The 7,500-nt window shown below is 32.0% G+C and overlaps 1 long non-coding RNA gene across 1 annotated transcript in view; it reads right to left on the reverse strand.

Moving 5' to 3' along the window:
- Positions 1–287: 287 nt before the first annotated feature.
- LOC144979394 (uncharacterized) overlaps positions 288–7,500 on the reverse strand; it is an 8,151-nt gene continuing 938 nt past the window's right edge. Inside the window, exons 2-3 of the long non-coding RNA XR_013646684.1 lie at positions 3,056–3,204; positions 288–457 (exon numbers count right to left, since the gene is read on the reverse strand). This is a non-coding gene — a long non-coding RNA (uncharacterized LOC144979394). The remainder of the gene's footprint in view (positions 458–3,055; positions 3,205–7,500) is intronic.

The following is a 7,500-nucleotide window of genomic DNA, read 5'->3' on the forward strand; positions in this document are numbered from 1 at the left end:
ATATTTATTATATATATATATATATATATATATATAATATATATATAATATACATATATTATAATATACTAATATATATATATAATATAATATATATATATATATAATATATATATATATATATATATATACACAAACACACCGTATCAGGACTATGTATGCATAATCAGCGACAGCTTCATACGAATTGTCTGCAGTAATTCTAACAGATCAAAGCGGTTGGAATTATGGTTCTGACCTTTTACTTTTAGATGAACTCGTTAGCGAAGGAACTGAAGACAGAGTCGTATCGCATAATTATTTTATTTTGACAATGAGATGATAACAAACAATGAAATATCAAGGATTAACTCATTGATAAAATCATAAATACATTGTTATATTGTTTTTAAAGAATCATATAACAGCTGATCTCTTGAAGGTGACTTCGGTGGTTTATGTGATCCGTGTTGACAATCTGAAATATAAAGTAACACGGTAGTAGTAGTAGTAGTAGTAGTAGTAGTAGTAGTATAGTAGTAGTAGTAGTATAGTAGTAGTAGTAGTGTAGCAGCAGTAGTAGTATTAGTAGTAGTAGTAGTAGTATAGTAGTAGAAGTAGTAGTATAGTAGTAGTAGTAGTAGTAGTAGTAGTAGTAGTAGTAGTAGTAAACAGAAAATAATAATAAAATAATAATAATAATAATAATAATAATAATAATAATAAAATATAATAATAATAATAATAATAAAATAAATAATAATAATAATAATAGTAGTATAGTAGTAGTGTAGTAGTAGTAGTATAGTAGTAGTAGTAGTAGTAGTAGTTAGTATATAGTAGTAGTAGTAGTTTGGTAGTAGTAGTAGTAGTAGTAGTAGTAGTATAGTAGTAGTAGTAGTAGTATAGTAGTAGTAGTAATAGTAATAATACTAATAATAATAATAATAGTAAGTAGTAGTATAGTAGTAGTAGTAGTAGTAGTAGTAGTAGTAGTAGTAGTAGTTAGTGGTAGTGGTAGTATAGTAGAGTAATAGTAGTAGTAGTATATAGTAGTAGTAGTAGTATATAGTAGTATAGTAGTAGTAGTATATAGTAGAAGTAGTAGTAAAATATTTGTTACAGTAGTAGGTGTAGTAGTAGTAGAGTAGTAGTAGTAGTAGTAGTAGTATAGTAGTATAGTAGTAGTAGTATAGTAGTAGTAGTAGTAGTAGTATACTAGTAGTAGTAGTAGTAGTAGTAAAGTTGTAGTAGTAATATTTGTTACAGTAGTAGGTGTAGTAAGTAGTAGTAGTAGTAGTAGTAGTAGTAGTAGTAGTAGTAGTAGTAGTAGTAGTAGTAGTGGTAGTAGAAGTAAAAGTAGTAGTAGTAGTAGTAGTAGTATAGTAGTAGTAGTAGTAGTAGTAGTAGTAGTAGTAGTAGTAGTAGTAGAGAGTAGTAGTAGTAATATTTGTTACAGTAGTAGTGTAGTATAATAGTAGTAGTAGTAGTAGTAGTAGTAGTAGTAGTAGTAGTAGTAGTAGTAGTAGTTAGTAGTAGTATAGTAGTAGTTGTAGTACTAGTAGAAGTATCATTACTATTATTAATATTATCATCATTATCTATAGCATTATAACTATCATCTTTATCATGATAACGATGATGTATCGTCTACTGAGTTGTACCCGCGTTTATTACATCACAGAAATACATGCTGATAACAATGTATGTAAATAATGAACATTTTGATAAAAAATTTGTCATGGTCTTCCAGGTCATGTTAACACACTTTGATGTCATGCATGCGATTTTTGTAACTGTTGCTGCAAAACATTTTTATATTTCATTTTCTAAACTGTGCGGCTATGTGGTCTAGTGGTATGACACTCGCTTTCGGATCGGAAGGTACTGGTTCGAGCCTCGCGCTTGGCGCATAGTTGAGTCCTTGGAAAAGGCTCTTTACTCACATTCTCTCACCGTACTCAGGTGTAAAATGAGTACCTGGCCGTTAACAGCGTTGTCTTTGTCCGAAAAAACTGTAATATTGCCTAACAGGCGTCATGTCCCGTCCTACATGTTAAATGTCACTGTTGACCAGGGACCCCTTGTAAAGCGCAATGAGCACATTTAGTGGATATTGCACTATATAAAAGCTCAATATTTTTAATTTTAAAAAATGCATTACACAGTAAGTACCTCTTCGCCTCCCCTCTTTTCACTTAATTAATTGTGTATCTTTTAGAAATATCCATTGTTCTATTTTAATTCGTGCTTCCTTACAAAGGAGCATACTATATTCCTGCCAACCAATGGTTTGTTTCTTCATCTTAACAACGCCACTACCACATTATCTCATTCATCTGTAGTGTTTCATTCATCCTGTTTTGTTGATAAAGGGGCTATCCGAAACGGTTATTCGATCTGCTTTTGTAATTAAATTTAAGCTTACATTGTTATTGATTTTTAATCAATGACGTTTAGAAAACGAACAAGTGAGATATTGATGAAAATGATATAATATAAGGATAAATGAAAAGAAATGAAACGAAAAGAAAACTAAGAGAAATTTGATAGGTAAACAAATCAAACATCAAAGAGATATATCAATATCGGATTGTAAACGTCTATGTGGTTTGCTGGTATGACAAGCGATTTTTGGATTGGAAGGTCTCGGGTTTGAGCCAGTTCTTTTTTTTTTAAACGAGTATTAACCAGTTGATTGTGATAATGATGGTGATAATGATGAAGATTATGATGATGATGATGATAATGATATGATCGACCGATGAGTGACGGATGATGATGATGATGATGATGATGATGATGATGATGATGATGATGATGATGATGATGATGATGATGATGATGATGATGATTGATGATGATGATGATGATGATGATGATGATGATGATGATGTGATGTATGATGATGATGATGATGATGATGATGATGATGTTGATGATGATGATGATGATGATGATGATGATGATGATGATGATGATGATGATGATGATGATGGTGATGATGATGATGATGATGATGATGATGATGTTGATGATGATGATGATGATGATGACGACGATGATGAAATCTTACTGTTTTATAATCTCATATTTCGTCATCTATCTCCCCCCGCTGCCTTTTCTACTCCCGGCTTTGTATCCAACAAGGAAAGCAATCACCACAGCGACTGAGAAAGCAGCTACGGTTTTAAGCTTAGAGTCTCCACACATTATTGTTGTTTCCTTGGGAAAGACATAAATAAATGTCACGATGAAGCATTCACTTACAAACATTGCTTTAACTCACTCAACCGTAACACGGACTATGGTTTTGCGCATGCGTCTCTCTCGTCCTCGCTTTCGGTGAAGTGTATCATGCTGCTTTCACCGGAAGCGAGGACGAGAGACGCATGCGCACAACCAACATGACATTCTCTCTCTAATAACTTTTCCGCCGGTGACGTAGTTATCCGTAGTTACTTTTACCCCATGCCTACTTATTACATTTTTCGGAGACAAATTATAGGCGTAGCTAGTATCAAAACTAAAGCTCTTAATGTTTACCTGTTAATGGTAGTTGAATAAAACTAGTAGTATTAGTAGTAGTCGTAATAGAAGTAGTAGTAGTAACTTTAGTTACAGTAGTAGTAGTAGTAGTAGTAGTAGTAGTAGTAGTAGTAGTAGTAGTAGTAGTAGTAGTAGTAGTAGTAGTAGTAGTAGGAGTAGTAGTAGTAGTAGTAGTAGTAGTAGTAGTAGTAGTAGTAGTAGTAGTAGATTTTTTTTTCCAATTTTGAAAAGTAGCAAAAATCTCTAGGATTGAATGAGTTAACTAATATTAACTAGTTAAAGAGTGTGGCTATGTGGTCTAGTGGTATGACACTCGCTTTCGGATCGGAATGTCCTGGGTTCGAGCCTCGCTCGGCACATAGTTGAGCCCATGGAAATGGCACTTTACTCACATTCTCTCACCGTAAAATGAGTATCTGGCCGTTAACAGCGTTTTCTCTGTCCGAAAAAATTATGATATCGCTTCACAGGCGTCATGTGGTGTCCTAAATGTTAAATGTTGCTGTTGGACAGGGGCCCCTTGTAAAACGCCTTTGACACGTTCTGTGGATATAGCGCTATATAAAAGCCCAACTTTTTAATTATATTTGACACTGACCAAAAAAAAATAAAAATAAAAATACTAGTTATTGGCTACACACGCAAAAAGAATTGTGAATTGTATAGATAGAACGAAGTTGACGTCACTCATGTCTTTGTTATTGTTTTTTCCCATTCATTTTTATGAGTAATTCTCACTAAATTGTATTAACCAGACTATAAACGTTCAAAATTACTCATAGTTTTGTGTTAGGTCCATTATACTCGTAGATAGTATGAGCTTGTCTAAGAAGCTCACAAAATTGCCATCCGGAAGTATAACGGACCAACACACAAAACTGTGTGCATCCATGAACTTTTATAGTCGGTTAATACAGTTTAGTGAGCATTACTCATAAACGCGGATGGTAAAAAACAATAACAGAGACCTGAGTGACGTCATCTTTGAACTATCTATAGCCTGACACTGACCAAAGCCTTTGACCACAAAAGATCCCAAATCGTGATTTGCATACAATGGGATCATTCATTTCTTCAGTTCTACCAAAGAGTGTGTAGGGTAACGTAGTTACCAAGAGCTCTCACTTATCTTAACCGCGATGCTATTGTCGCGTGCCAGGCGAGACAGCGAGGTGGGTGTGCTCCGCGTGTATCAAGCGCGCTAGGCTTACTGATACATGAAGAAAATACGAGTAGAAGACGGAAGATGCGTGGCTTCACCAAAAGCCGGAAGTGAGAGCTCTTGGTAACATAACAATCGTTACCTACACGCTCTTTGCGACAACTCACTTGACGGTGCACTAATGTATAGATAGTATGCGCGTGGCTAAGAAACTCACTACATTGTCATCTGGAAGTATAACGGACCAACACACACAACTCCATGAACTTGTATAATTAGGATAATACGGTTAAGTGATAATTACTCATAAACGTGATTGGAAAAAAACAATAACAAAGACCTGAGTGACGTGAACTTCATTCGATCTAAAGATAGTATGTGCTTGGCTAAAAAAACTCACAATATTGCCATCCGGAAGTATAACGGAACAACACACAAAAGCATTTGTAACCTTAAAAGGTTATAGTCTGGTTAAAACAGTTTAGTGAGAATTACTCATAATCGCGGATGGCAAAAAAAAACAAACAAAAAAAAATTAAATAAAGATTCACAAAGACCTCATGAGTGACGTCATATTCGTCCTATCTATAAATGACGTCAAAAGACAAGTTTTAGTGTCAGGCAAACGTAAACGAAGATATTTACGCGACAACTTACTTGGTGCTACACCGTGGCCTTCGTAAAGTTATGGCCTGACACTGACCAAAAACTAACGTCAAAATGCCAGTCTTTTGCCACAACAGAAGACAAATCGTGAGTTGAATTCAATAGTTCAACCAATGAAATGACTTGTTACCATGGCCCCTACTAACGACAATTCACTAATGACGTCAAACTGCCAGTCCTTTTGGATTTCAGTATCAGTCTACGGCTACACAAACCTAAATAATGATGTTAAAATATAAGTCCAAGTTGGTCCATACCGTAGCCATCGTTATATTGTAGCCTGATACTAAAATCCAAAAGGACTGGATGTTTGACGTCATTATTTGGTTTTTGCAATTCTTAGTGAGTTGTCGTTAGTAGAGCTCATGGAAACAAGTTATTTCATTGGTTAAACTATTGAATACAACTCACGATTTGTTTTCTTTTGTGGCAAAAGACTGGCATTTTGACGTCATTTTTGGGTCAGTATCAGGCCATAACTTTACGAAGGCCACGGTGTAGCGCCAAGTAAGTTGTTGCGTAAATATCTTCGTTAACGTTTACGTGACACTAAGCTTTGTCTTTTGACGTCATTTTACGAATATGACGTCACTCATGGGGTCTTTGTGAATGGGGTTTTTTTTTTTGTTTGTTTTTTTTTGCCACCCGCGATTATGAGTAATTCTCACTAGACGTTACACAAACCTTAAAAAATGACGTCAATCTGCAAGTCCTAGAGGGTTCTAGTGTTAACGATGGCTACGGCCTTACTCTGGCCAAAAAAATAAGTCAAAAGACAAGTCTTTGGCCACAAATGATTATAAATCGTGAGTTGTATTCAATAGTAACCAGTGGGATCACTTGTTTCCTTGAGCAGCGCCAATGACAACTCACTAGGTGCTGTACAAACCTAAAAATGACGGCAAAATAGAAGCCCTGGTGGGTCCCAGTGTAAGGCTTTATGTTTTTGTTTTTAAGAGTTTTACGGTGCTTGCAACACATTAAGGTCATGTCAGAGCCAGGAAAAAGGAAAAAAATGGGCTAGTAAAAAGTTCTAGAATTACAATTAAAGCACCCAGGAAAAGGTAAGACAAAGGGGAATTTGTTCAAATAGGAAATAGATGTAAATTCCTAGAGCACACAATCAAAGTACTTAGTTTAAGATCAGCTACAAATCTCATCATCACAAGCACAGGTCCCAACTAAAAGGGATACACTCAAATGTTCAAAAATCATATACAATATGTAAGCAAAACAATACAGTGCATAACAGGGAGATAATTTACACAGAAAAAAATATCATCTCCCAAAACTTTAACTATACATTTGACTGTTTCCCTCCCAGCTAGGGTATCCAGCCAGGGCCAGGACAAAACCAAGTAATCTCATTCCAAGGCAAAGACAGAAAGCATGTTGAAAAACAGACATAGGGGGATAGAAGACACAGTATGTACCTCCCTGCCCACTATGGGATGTCAATAATAATAATAATAATAATAATAATAATAATAATAATAATAATAATAATAATAATAATAATAATAATAATAATAATAATAATAATAATGATAATAATAATAATAATAATAATATAATAATAATAATAATAATAAAATAATAATTAATAATAATAATAATAATAATAATAAAATAATAATAATAATAAAAATAATAATAATAATATTAATAATAATAATAATAATAATAATAATTAATAATAATAAATAATAATAATAATAATAAATAATAATAATAATAATAATAATAATAATAATAATAATAATAATAATAATAATAATAATAATAATAATAAAATAATAATAATAATAATAATAATAAAATAATAATAATAATATAATAATAATAATAATAATAATATAATAATAATAATAATAATAACAACAATAATAACAATAACAATGAAATATAATAATATAATAATAATAATAATAATAATAATAATAATAATAATAATAATAATAATAATAATAATAATAATAATAATAAATAATATAATAATAATAAATAATAATAATAATAATAATAATAAATAATAATAATAATAATATAATAATAATAATAATAATAATAATAATAATAATAATAATAATAATAATAATAATAATAATATAATAATAAATAATAATAATAATAATAATAATAAT

Source organism: Berghia stephanieae, chromosome 9 (genome assembly GCF_034508935.2).
Source record: "Berghia stephanieae isolate SIO BIC M18660-M18661 chromosome 9, UCSD_Bste_1.3, whole genome shotgun sequence".
Taxonomy (NCBI): Eukaryota; Metazoa; Mollusca; class Gastropoda; order Nudibranchia; family Aeolidiidae; genus Berghia; species Berghia stephanieae.